We start from the raw sequence: 14,082 nt of genomic DNA, 5'->3' as shown, positions 1-14,082 counted from the left end.
ATCATGAAAGTGGCATCCAACAGCCTGAGTTTTCAGCCAATAGATATCACTCTGCATGTCTGCCATCCAATGTGTAAAGGATTCAACAGGAAGTTCACAGACTTCATGCACATGGCACCAAATTCCCAAACTTCCTGTGCAATTGTTTTTTTGTAATTAAACTGCACAGGGAAGTGTTGTACAATTTCTGCTTTTAAAGTCATCATCCTTGGAGGTTGAGGATGATTTGCCTCCACGCCAGTTCTGTGGGTTTTGAGGTGGCTAATGAAGCTCATGGTCAGCAGAGACATGTTAGGCCGAATGCCGTAAAACTCAATGACTCATCAAAGGGACTGAACTTCAAAAAAAGACTTAAGACACCAGCCAATAAAATATTAGCATTACTTTCTGATGATAGGTCACTGACCTGAAACGTTCTCTCTCCACAGGTGCTGAGTACTTCCACCATTTGCTTTTATGTTGTTGTAAGATTTTTGAATTTTTCGATTGAAGCTTTAGTTCACTTTCCAATATCACTGTTCACACACAATTATATGAATTACTATTGAACTCTAAAACTGAATGGATTCTGCATTGCAAAACTAAAGGTAATGACTTTCAAAACTAAAGATAATCTAACTATGGTGTGTCCTATATTTCAGTGCATATGACTGAGCACATATAGCTGCAGTCCATCAGAAAATATCAGTATTACTTTCAGTACTTTTCAGTAATACTTGTTTAGAAGAAGTAGTGTGATGGAGCTTAGATGCACTAACCTGTTGCAATAGACATTCAAATTGACCAGTGTTACACTTGCTGTTCTATCTACTGTCAACGACCACTTTGATAGTATCTTCTTGCACATTTGCACAGAGTAGTGCAATAACAGAGTAGAACATGGTATACTTGGACTCAAGTTGATCTCAATTATCTATGGTTTAAAGTCATCTCTCAGCCAGAAATCAGCACCATATAGTCCAAAATTGTTTTTGCGTGCAGGTACATTGGTCTGAGCTACTACCAAACTACAAATGATGGCTTTTATTTTCATAGAAGGGTAGATAACCTACTGCCAGATGTTGTCATGACCTTTAATTTTCAAACAATCTTGGAACTGGTCACTTGACCACATGCTCTCTTTTGGTACTAAAGAGTTACACTGAAGGGTTAGTTTTAATTGCTTCTGAATGCCATTTTTGCAAAGATCGTTGGAACTGCAAATAAACATTAATGTAGTAATTTTGAAAGGTTTATCATAATTGCTAGTATTTAATCTTAAAACATTATTTCCTAATACACATGTTAAAGGTAATATCAAAAGTTTGCATGTAAAACAGCTAGAGAACCCTTTACATGCTCCTTCTTGACATCCGGGTGAACAGATCATTCCGTAGGACATGTTCATTCTTCAGCATAGAGTTACCTCCAAAGACTTGTCAATCTGCAGAATATTTTTTGCCAAGTCAGGAGCCTCGTACACATCAGAGTACATAATTACACACCCTCACTTCGATGGCGGCACAGTAGCACAGCTAGTAGAGCCACCGCCTCACAATGCCAAAGACTTGAGTTCAATCTTGACCTTGAGTGCTATCTGTGTGGAGTTTGCACGTTCTCCCTGTGACCACATAGGTTTCCTCTGGGTACTCCAGTTTCCACCTACATCCCAAAGACATGCAGGTTGGTAAGTTAATTGCTCACGTAAGTTGCCCTTAGTCTGTAGGTGAGTCTATCAGAAAACATCAGTATTACTTTCAGTAATACTTGTTCAGAAGAAATAGTGTGATGGAGCTTAGATGCACTAACTTGTCGCAATAGACATTCAAATTGACCAGTGTTACACTTGCTGTTCTACCTACTGTCAAGAACCAGTAGATAGAACAGCAAATGTAACACTGGTCAATTTGAATGTCTATTGCGACAGGTTAGTGCATCTAAGCTCCATCACACTACTTCTTCCAAACAAGTATTACTGAAAGTAATACTGATGTTTTCTGATGGACTTCAGCTATGCATTTGAGTATGGAGGGAGTTGATTAGAATGTGGAAAGAATAAAAAATGGGATTAATGTAGGATCAGTGTAAATGGTGGTTGATGGCTGGTGTGGACTCGGTGGGCAGAAATGGTTTTAACCATCCACAGATCACATTTGGCTCCATTAGCACTTGCACTCAGTAAATTGTATGGCCACTTTCTTCTCACCTGATGAAAACAAGTAACAGATATGCATAACTCTTATAACAGGCTTCTTGGTGTTACCACAGTCTTATTGTAACCATGGCCACTTTGAATCTTCACCTCAGTAATTTTTTTTATTGTGTTGCAGCTGCTTTTCTGATCTTTGGCAAAGTCACTACCTCAGTTGCGGCTGCAATCCTGTTTGTTGTTTATGTCCTAGTCCTGCCCTACTGCTCCTGTGATGACTTGTGTGTCTCCATTCTGACTTCTTCCTTCACTTTCTGTCACTAGTACTTCAAAATAACCAGTACAAGTAGACCTCAGCCTCATTCATTGACACTGCCAAATTCCTGACGATGCCTCTAAGCTCAGGATCCACCTCAGTGCTGATAAACCTCACACCTAGCCCAATACTTCCATATTCCTTTGAGTTATCTCAGACCTTCTCCACAGAATATCAACAGAGCTCAAAGTTTGGCCTCCTTTCACAGCATCTCCCTGCCCCTGCATTAGTTAATTGTTTCCAGATGTTGCCTCCCTATCTATCGCCATGTGTGGTTCAGCATCACCGAGTATTCCCAACTCCCCATCACCTGGACTATAAACATCATGAGACCTTAGAAAGTAAGCTTCATCTACAATCAGGGGACACAAGAGACTGCAGATGCTGTAATCTGCAGCAAAAAAACAGACTGCTGGAGGAACTCAGAGGGTCAGGCAGCATCTGTGGAGACAGAGAGCTAGACAGTGTTTCGAGTCAAGACTCTACGTCCCTCAGCCTCCACAGATGCTGCCTGACCAACTGAGTTCCTCCAGCAGTTTGTTCTTTGCTTCATCCACTATCTTCCTTGACAAGTCAGCTTCCATCTGGTTACTGTCTTCCCACAAGTATCTAGAAGAGAACTTGAATTATCAGGGCATAGAAGGCAACAGACCAAGTGATGATAAGTAGGATTAGTGTTGAAGAGTACTTGTTAGTTGGTAAGGACATGGTGGACTGAAGGGCATTTCTCTGTGCTTTAGGACTCTGGACTCTATGAAATTAAGTTCCACCCTCTCGTGCTTGCCTCTTCACAAGCTCTTCATGTCATCTCCTCAAACCTAGTAAATAATGACCAGCATCTTCATGTAAATCTGGGCATTTACTGAAAAAACAGTTGAATATTAGGGAATAATTATAAGAACCATTAGGGTAGCTAGGAGAGCTATGGAAGATTAGATGGCACAGTGAAGGAGAAGCTTTCAAACAGTAACTGAATGAATGGGACAAAATATTAGATAAGGGGATGAAAAACACGATGATGCTGGAGGAACTCAGCGGGCCAGGCAGCATCCGTGGAGAAAAGCAGGCGGTCAACGTCCTGGGTCAGGACCCTTCTTCAGGACTGAAGATAGGAAAAGGGGAAGCCCAATATATGGGGGGGGGGGAAGCAAAGCAGCGATAGGTGGACAAAAGAGGGGAGGTGGGGTGGGCACAAGGTGATGCTAGGTAGATGAAGGTAAGAGATGGTGATAGGCAGGTGCCGGGGAGGAGGGGAGAGCAGATCCACCAGGGGATGGGTCAAAGGTAAGGAGGAAAAAAAGGGCGGTAGAAAAAAGAGAGGTAGGTTAGGAAAGGGAAGAAAAGAAGAGGCATGGTTGGGGGGTGGTTGGTTGTGGGGATTACTGAAAGTAGGAGGATTCAATGTTCATGCCATTAGGCTGCAAGGTTCCAAGATGGAAAATGAGGTGCTGTTCCTCCAGTTTGCACTTGGACTTCTCCTGGCGGTGGAGGAGGCCGAGAACTGACATATCAGTGATGGAGTGGGAGGGGGAGTTGAAGTGACTGACAATGGGGAGATGCAGATCGCGGTTACGGACGGAGCGGAGGTGTTCCGCGAAACAGTCACCTAGTATGAGTTTGGTGCGCAGTGAGAGGGCGAGGCAACGGGCTCTCCCAATCATTAGATGCATTACGGACACACATATATGCACATAGGTTTATAACATTATCTGTTTAAAGTGTTCAGTCAAATTTAAATTCCTGTGCATGCACCTGAACTAAAGAATAGTACAATACAAAATCATGTCAGTACTCTGGACGGAGAGAAACAGTCAGATAGATAAGGGACACAGTAGATATCAAATAATGATAGTGGCAGAGAAAATATATTACAAAGAAGCAACAGAAGAGACACCACAGAAGTAGATGAAACAGTTGCTGTTTTGTTTTGCCCAGGAGCCACAGCGCAGGAATTCTGCTGTAAACAAAACCTGTTATTATAAAGGCAAATTGTCTGACTCAATATTAGATCTGTCACAGGAGTTCCCCTAATCTAATTTGTGACTTGACATATGATCAACCTTGACTCTTGAACTGGTTTGTTCGTTTTAACATATCCTTGTCAATCAATATCTGTAATCATTAGTCCCAAATTACAGATCAATCCAATAATTTGAGATTAATGATCAATCCAGGTTTAAAACAGGTAGGAAAATTATTGGATTAATCTGCACTTGGAGAGAAAAGGATTGATTAGATATAGCCGGCATGGCTTTGTTAATGTCTGATTGACTTGATTACATTTTTGGAGGTGACTAAGTAAGTGTTGATGAGGGGAGTACATTTTTAAGGTGATAAGTATGTTGATGCACTGAGTGCAGTTGATAAGGATCCTATTTGGGAAACTACCAGAAGGCATACACTTAAGTAAAGGGTAGGAGATTTGTAGGGGTTTGAGGAAGAACCTTTGCACCCAGAGGCTGCCCGAAAACTGGATTCTGCATGTCTGAGGAGGTGGTGGAGGCAGGTACTCTCACAATATTTGAGAAGTATTTAGATAAGCATCTGAAACACCATGGCATAGAAGGCTACAAGTCCAAGTTCCAGGTAATGGATTTGCACAGCAAGGACATGTTGGGCTGGTTTCCATGCTGTTTGGCTCTATGACTCCTGGGAAAGTCATTGATAAACTAGACATTTGGGAGTGTTTGAGGATCAAGATTTAGGGTAAGGGGTAAGAGATTTAGAGGGGATCTGAGGGCCCTTTTTCACCCACCCAGAGACTGGTGAGTATGTGGAATGCACTGCCAGAGAGCTTGTGGAAGCTGAGTAACTAACAGCACTTCAGGGAGGTCTAGACGAGCACTTAAAACACCTCGGCATTGAAGCCAAGTGCTGAAAGATGGGATTAATGGATGGGTGCCTACTGGTCAGCACAGACATGGTGGCTCAAGTGTTTCCATGCTGTATGACTCTATGATTCTCACTCAGTTGCAGCACAAAGCTCATGGTCCACCAGGGAGCAGTGATCCCTGCTTTTCTGTACACAACAGAGACATGTTAAAGCTTTAGCAGGAAACAGGAGCACCCCTGCAAAATAATCCAAGTCCACTAACAGGGTAAACAAATCAACAAATCAATATCCCAGGCCAACGTCCCTCGCAGTGAGGCCCTGTTTACCCTTGATCAGCTCTGATGGGCAGACCATATTCTCCGCATGCACAACACTGAAAACAGGTAGGCAATTTAAGTTTGCACCACAGCGAGAGGTTGACAGGTTGTCAATTCAAGGATGTTCTCAAAGCCTCCCTGAAGAAGTGTAACATCCTCAACAACCCTGGCACTTGTCCACTCAAAATGAAGAAGGAGTATTCAGGATGGTATTGAGAACCTTGAGGCCAATCAGCAGGAGCACACAGATTGAGCACATGGGGATCCTTGGGACCCACACTGGTTGCACCAGCCACCTCCATGTGAAGCTATTCATGCTCATTCCCAAAGGAATGCTAAGAGGAAGAAGATTAGGCCATTATTAAGATCAGGCCATTGTTGTCATTGGAGGCTCAGATGATTGGCCTCCAATGACAACAGCTATCTTCTTTTGCACCAGGGACATGATTCCAGCCACTATGGAGGTCTCCACTCCACCATCAAACTCCCTGAACCTCACTGAATTCAATTCTACTGGGAATCCTCAATCCATACTTGACCAATTGTTGTTTGATGTCAAGAACAATCCCTTTACCTTTGGAATTCTGCTCTCATATCTATGTTTGGACCAGGACTAATAATGTCTTGGCCTAAGTAGTTCTGATAGCATTAAACAGCAAGTTATTGGAATGTGTTGCTTTAGTGCTGTGTTGATGAATTCTTATATTTGCTAATGATTGGGAGAAGACTAATGGGGTACTAATTGGTTGCAATTTCCCCATGTTAGAGTGAGCAGGACATACCTGAAGATCACTGGGATTTTGGCCATTGGAAATGCTCTGTAAGCATGACTATTTCACTAGGCCATACTGTGAGGTGGGTCTTCTAACTTTGCTTCAAGGTCCCAGGTGTTAGTACAAGTTATTCGCATTGATGGAGCTGTTTGTGTTATTGTCCTGGCTCAATGCCTAAAACACGTGGTCCATTTGGTCTTATTCTTTTTATTTTTTTCAATGGTTTACTGAGAAACCTTAAAGGGAAGTTGAGAATCTGTCATGTTAGTGTGGGATTGGAGTCCCATTTGGATGGAACTGGAGATTTCATCTTCTGGAAATGAATAAACAAATGTGATAGTTTTGTTGCTGTTACTTTTTTCCACCCAGTTTATCCTGTTATGATGAAATTTTGGACTCAGGTTGCCTGGATTATTTGTCCAGGCCTTTGAGCTACTCATCTAGTAATATGGCTGCTGCATCATCATCACCATAAATAACTTAAGACGTATCTAAAGAAATGTGTTTTTTGTTGTTTTATCAAGACCTTCCAGTGTGAAAGGCTGTGTGGAAAATCTTAAGTAGCAGTCTTTGTAGAACCAGATGGTTACAGGGCTCCAATCTATAACGAGGAACCACAGTCTGATGTCAAATTTGGTATCATAAATCAAAAGTGGCTTCTCAATGTACTTCTGTACAACCCACTTAGGCTTTACTAAAGAATGGTCAAACTCTTTGAGTTTTAGAAGTTCATCTAATCTGTCAACACATTTTATATCTATAACATCAACATTAACAAACCATTAGAAGCACTATTCAAGGTCCTATCCAGATGCATCACAGCTTGGTATGGCAACTGCCCAAAACCACAAGAAATTGCCTAGAGTTGTGGACACAGCTCATTCCATTAATATAAACCAGCCTCCACGCCATGGACTCTGTGTACACTTCCCACTGCCTCGGGAACGCAGTCAGCATAATCAAAGACCCCTCCCACCCCAGACATTCTCTCTTCTCCCCTCTCCCATCGGGCAGAAGATACAAAAGCTTGAAAACACCCACCACCAGGCTCAAGGACAGCTTCTATCCTGCTGTTATAAGACCTATTGAACAGATCTCTTGGACAATAAAGATGAACTCTGACCTCACAATCTACTTTATCATGGTCCTTGCACCTTATTGTCTACCTGCACAGCACTTCCTCTGTAGCTGTGACATGATATTCTGCATTCTGTTATTGCTTTTTCCCTCGTACTCCCTTGATGTACTTATGTTTTGAAATGATCTGTATGGATGGCATGCAAAACAACATTTTTTACTGTATCTTGGTACCTGTGACAATAATAAACCAATTACCCAACTAATGAATAGCAAAGCTCTGAGCTTGTGAAGGTTTAAGTATTTGATTAAATTTAAATATATCTTCCTTACGATACCAATAGATTTCTGGGAATGACTTATTGTGGAAGGGCTATAGTTTGAAAAATATAATTAATATGTCATTACTGTCACTTCAGGGTTTAGAGAAGGACTGGTTGTGAAGCAATTGCAACAGAAAACTGTACTTTCAAAACATTCTGTCATCTGACATGACTTTAAGCTTAACTCTTACCTTGACTGCTTTGGGTAATGCCATATATAAGATGGCACTGTTTGATTCGTGACAGTCTTCCACTGACACGTCAGCCATCATGTAGAAGCCAATACAGTCATCCCATTGTACTGTAATGTAATTCTCTTCTGAATAGCTTATCAAATTCTTTATAATTTGTGTAACTGAGCTGGAAACATCGGTTGAAATCTAACAGCGAAAGATAGGTAGGTTGGGGTCATGTCAGAAGTAAAAATGCAACAGGAATCAAGTCCACCACTGGCTGCCAATGTCCAGGTTTTGGTGGAGGTGGAATGACAGCCCAGATAGTCAGATGCTTGTAAGTGATTCTACGTTAAACACGGACAGGATTCTCCGCTCTCGGTGACGGAAAAGAAGTGGAAAGGGGTTTATTGTTATCGTATGTACCGAGGTACAGTGAAAAACTTTGCTTTGCATGCCATCCATATAGATCATTTCAAAACATAAGTGCATCAAGGCAGTACGAACAACTGAAATAACTGCCTTTCTAGTATTGGTTGAGGGCCAGAAGAAGTGGGGATGTTTCCTCTAGAAAACACCTTGTCCTGGAATGTCAGTGAATTTCACACATACCAGAGTGCATCTTCCACTGTGCATGGTTTTCCAATAGCATTTGATATTTGTCTTAGTGTACATCCCTGGAAACACCCCTTACAGCACAGAGTCTTGTGTTAGGCATCAGTTCAGGATGAGCCACACCAAATAACCCAGATCAGTATCCATTCCTTGGCAAAAGTGCAGTCTAGAAGCAGTTAAGCAACTGTCTCATTTCCAGTACAACCATCACAAGACAAGCATGTAGTATTCCAATCATACAAGAAAGGTCTCACAGTAAAGGCCTCTTTCTCTGCCAATTATCTTGGTGCTCATCTGAAAGCTTTGATGATGAAGCATTCTGCTAAATGACTGACTTGGCTGTAACCACCAGCTACTTTCCTGATGACATTTCTTGCAGAATGCCTTACTGAAAGTCAAGTAGTCAATTGCTTGACGACTTGACTTGTGATCAAAGGTATTCTTCTAGATAAAGTGTTCTACGAGGCACAGATGGTGCAGAAAGATCCAACTAAAAGGAACATTCTGAGGCAATGAGTGCTACAAACAGGCATTTTCTAAAATCCAGGAACATGTACTGAGGTATGCATGGCACCATGGTGAAGGATTCTCCCATCATTGCACACCAATTAGTTGAAATCTGAAAACTGATGAATTGTTTGTATATGAAAAATAACTGATGACATTCTCATATTAAGTAATGATAAATAACATGTTAACTTAAATGGAGACACAAGAGATTCCAGAGATGCTCGAATCTGGAGCAACACACCCAAGATGCTGGAGGAACTCAGCAGGTCAGGCAGCATCTATGGAGAGAAATAAACAGTTGACGTTTCGGGTCGAGATCCTTCATCAGGACTGGAAAGGAAAAGGGCAGAAGCCGGAATAAAAAGGTCTAGGGAGGGAGAGGTCACAATCTTACCAGTGATAGGTGAGTCCAGGTGAGAGGGGGAAGGTAGGTGGGTGGGGGAAGGGGATGAAAGGGAGTGATGTAAGAAACTGAGAGGTGATGGGTGGAAGAGACAAAGGGCTGAAGAAGAAGGAATCCGGCAGGAGAGGGCAGTAGACCATGGAATAAAGGGAAGGAGGTGGGGAAGAGATAGGCAGGTCATGAGGATGGGGGAGGGGAAAGAGAAGGAGTGAGTGGGCCACAGGAGTGGGGGAAAACAAAGGAGGGGTGAAGGGGAGGGGTTACTGGAAGTTAGAGAAATCGATGTTGAGGATGTCAGGTTGGAGACACCCAAGGCAGAATGTGAGGTGTTTCTCCAACCTGCGTCTGGCCTCAACGTGGCGGTAGAAGAGGCCATGGATAGACATGTCAGTATGGGAGTGGGATGTGAAATTGAAGTGGCTACCCACTGGGAGATCCTTGCTTTTGTGGCGGACGGAACGAAGGTGCTCGACAAAGCGGTCACCTGATCTACGTCAGGTCTCACTGATGTAGCAGAGGCCACACCAGGAGCACTGGATGCAATAAATGACACCCTTGGATTCACAGGTGAAGCACTGCCTCACCTGGAAGGGCTGTCAAGAGCCTTGAATGGTGCCGAGTGAGGAGGTGTAGGGACAGGTGTAACACCTTGCACGGTTACAAGGATAAGTGCCAGGAGGGTCATCAGAGGGGAGGGACAAGGGGACAAGTGGACAAGGGAATCGCGGAGGGAGTGATCCCTGCGGAAAGTGGGGGGGGGGGGCGGGTGGGAGGCAAATATGTGCTTGGTGGTGGGATCCTGTTGGAGGTGGCGAAAGTTGTGGAGAATGATGTGTTGGATGCGGAGGCTCATGAGGTGGTAGGTGAGGACAAGGGGAACTCTGTCCTTGTTATGTCTGGGGGGGTGGGGTGAGGGCAGACTTGCGGGAAATGGAGGAGATGCGGAGGGCCCCGTTTACTGAAAAAGGAGGACATCTCAGATGTTCTGGAATGGAAAGCCTCGTCATGGGAACAGATGCGGCGGAGGCAGAGGAACTGGGAGAAGGGGATGGCATCCTTACAAATGACAGGGTGGGAAGAGGTGTGGTCAAGGTAACTGTGGTAGTCAGTGGGTTTGTAAAAGATGTCTGTGGTTAATCAGTCTCCGAAGATGGAGACGGAAAGATCCAGAAAAAGGAAAGAGGTGTCAGAGATGGACCAAGTAAATTTGAGGGTTAAATGTTGACTTAAATGTTTTGTAATTCACACTTTTGATTTATTTATAAATAAGCTATAAAATAATGTTTCCTCCAGAAAAAGCTACCCAGGAAACCAATCCCACCTCCACAATCCTCCAATCCCCACATAGCTATGATCATACAACCTCTTCTTACTTGGCCAACCAACAAGTATCTGCACTTCAGCCACCATCTAAAGTTTGTTAAACTGCAGTGGGGGAGGGGGGAAGGGGAGAGAGAGATGGGATGCTTCTGAAAAGGTAAAACTGGGGAATCAGCTGTAAACAAGATTATCTGTCCAATGAATGGATGGGAGCAGTTAGAGAGTGAGAGCATAGACAAAAAGAACATAGGAGCTGTGAAATGCAGAACAAGAAAACGTGCCCAGCAGGCCAGACCAGACATATCCTCTACTCCTAGAGAGAGAAAAAAATAGAGAAGAACCAAACAAACTAAACTAATATCACAGATGGATAACTGATACAGACTGAGAAATCAAGTTACCGGAAGTTTGTGGAATTCAATATTGAATCCAGAAAGCTGCAAGGCACCCAGATGGAAAATGATCTCGTTGTGACAGTATAGGAGGACTCAGACTGGGAGGTCAGAGTAGGAGTGGGATGGAGAATTAAAGTGGCAGGTAACAGGAAGCTCAAGGCCACACCCTGCAGACTGAATGCAGGTGCTCAGCAAAGCAATCACCCAATCTTCATTTGGTTTCTCCAATGTAAAGGAAACCACATTGTGAACACCGGATGTGGTGCACCAGATTGGAAGAAGTGCAGGTGAATCACTGCTGCACCTGGAAGGACAGTTTAGGTTCCTAGAGGGTGGGAAGGGAAGGGGTGAAAGGACAGGTGTTGCATCACCCATGGTTACAAGGGAAAGTGCCGTAAGAAGAGGGTGGTTGGCGGGAACGGACCAAGGAATTACAAAGGGGATGGTCCCTGTGACGAGGGATGAAGCTGAAGATGAGAGGTTGACCATTGTGAGGGATGTGTGGAGGACCTCCAATAGACGTTAGACTGTTTCTTTTCGGGCCCAGGTAGATCAAGGCTCCACAGGGAAAGTCCTGGTTCAGGTTCTCTTGTTCTCCCACTGGTGAAGTTTTGCTCTGACTTGCCAGACAACTTTCCCTTAGTGAGAGACCGCAGACTCTGGCCACAATGAACCACTGCTCCTGCTCTTGGCTGCCTGCTTCGACGTACAGTTTAGCCCAGGTTAAAATACACACAATATTCAAATTCAAATATAAAAACAGAAAATGCTAGAAACTGTAAAAGAGGCATTTGATCTTAACTGCTATTTAACTGCCACACTAGGTCATCTGGTCTCACTCATCAGAGATATTCTATTTGTTCTCCTCATCCCTTACACATTTTCTCTACTACCTAAAACTAACATGTTTTCTCTCTTTCCATTCTGACTGCCCTCGACAGCTTGCAGGCTGCCAATGGGTTTTTAAACTGTATATAATATTTCTGATGACTTTGTTTAGTGCTTCTGGCTATGTAAAGTAAAACAACTCAATCTGCACTTGTCTTTTTCTGTAAGATCAATAACTCCATCTTAATGTACAGCAGGTCTTCTTGGTGTTACGGTGAAGGCTGGATGCAAAGTGCCCCCAGACCATTTCCTGACTATGTCACTGCTCCACCCCTGGACTCAGTGACCAGACCAGTAATAGTTCAGGAGATCAGATGCATTGTCATCTGACTTTCAGCACATGCAGAAACCCAAGTTGAGTTAAGCCACGAGTAGCTGCTAGCTAGTGGTAACCTGTGGAAATTACGAGTTATTAGTTATACATGATTCAAGCCCATATCCTCCAATCGCTGGGCCACCAATGCCCAGACTTTCCATCAGGTGCTTCCAGAAGTTCCACCACCAGTTCCATCAAGGTATCTCCATTTTAACCAACAGGTACATACTGAAGAATGGATGGGACCAGGCAAGCTTTGCTTCACATTACCTCAACCCCGTGACTTTGCAGCTGGTTTAATGATCCAGATATTTCTGATGCCATCTCCTTCCAGCTGAGGGTAAACAGACTTTAGTCTGTTGAGAATATTCTGGCAACAAACCGAGTAATTGTGGGAACCAGGGATTGAGGCTTGATCACTAAAGAAACAGAAATAAACAAGGAATTAACATTTTGGCTTCCTATAAAAACTGACACCTCACTCCATCTATAATTATATTCATAATCTAGCAGAGGTACTAAACAGAATTAGGCTCCAGGTTCAGATAGTCGACCTATTTTATTTGATCTATTTGACCTACTTTGAATTGATGTCAGTGCCTGAGTTCAAAGAGAAAGTATGGCTAACCACAACATGTACATGACATTTTAATTTTCACAGCGGACAGATATTAGAGTTTGATAAGATTTAATCAGATGGTCCCGGTTATACACATTAAGACAATTCCTCTTTAAAAGAAAATATATTAATAGACATTGTTCTGCAAATGAGAGAAATAATTTTGATAGCTTTCTATTTCAGAAGGAAAAAAAGCTTGTGTGTCAATGATCAGGACTCTGCCAAAATGCACAGACCTGAAAATGGTCACCAGATGATTTTACACCGATATTGTTAAAATGTACTTCATATATTTACTTTGTCCTCTTCTGTCTCACAAAGAAAGAAAGCTTTGGGTCCATTTCACACATTCATTAGAAAATCTCCAGGATCATAATCCAAGTGCTCTGAAAGCCCCCACTCCTGCCCTGAGTCAATGCTTCTATAAAATACACCTTCTGTACTTGAAGCAGAGCCTCCAAAAGTCCATCCCCAATGCTTTGGACGTGGTTCTAGGTCAGCTGCTTTCTTGCACCTTAGTCTGTGCACACACTAATAGGGGTAAGCAATGATTGCATATTTTTGCTGTGTAAAGAACCCTTACATGAAGTTACCTCCAGCAAGAAGGACATTTCTCACAAACATTCCTTTAGCTTGAAACTGAAGCAGGCTGTTCATAAGCTTGTTGTTATATCTGATCCTGAGCTGAGTGTCAGAACCTCACATCAATGCTGTCGCTTTTGAAATGTGCCTTTGTTAACACGTACCAAATCCTGTCACCCATCACCTTTATGTTTGCTGACTCACATTAGCTCCTGATTAAACAATGCCTCAATTTTAAAATTCTCATCCTTGCTTCTATGGTTTCGCTCTGCCTTATCCATATAATCTCCTCTACCCTGCAATGATCCGAGATATTTGGCTCCTCCACATCTGGCCTCTTGAAGATTCCCAATTTAATTACTCCACCACAGGAAATGTGCCTTTAAATGCCAAGGCTCTGGAATCTCCTCTCAAAACTTTTCAACTCTCTCTCTTCTCTTTAAAGTCTACAATGTTGACTAAACCTTTGGTCATCTGCTCTGATACCTATTTAT

The 14,082-nt window shown here is 42.9% G+C and overlaps 1 pseudogene; it reads right to left on the bottom strand.

Annotated features, from left to right (window-relative positions):
• Positions 1–803: 803 nt before the first annotated feature.
• LOC127580566 (protein monoglycylase TTLL8-like) lies at positions 804–13,869 on the bottom strand (annotated as a pseudogene).
• Between the last annotated feature and the right edge of the window lie 213 nt (positions 13,870–14,082).

The sequence above is a fragment of the Pristis pectinata genome, chromosome 19 (assembly GCF_009764475.1).
Source record: "Pristis pectinata isolate sPriPec2 chromosome 19, sPriPec2.1.pri, whole genome shotgun sequence".
Lineage (NCBI taxonomy): Eukaryota > Metazoa > Chordata > Chondrichthyes > Rhinopristiformes > Pristidae > Pristis > Pristis pectinata.
Note: the sequence above shows the minus strand (reverse complement) of the source record. Positions and strands in the feature narration are given on the sequence as shown.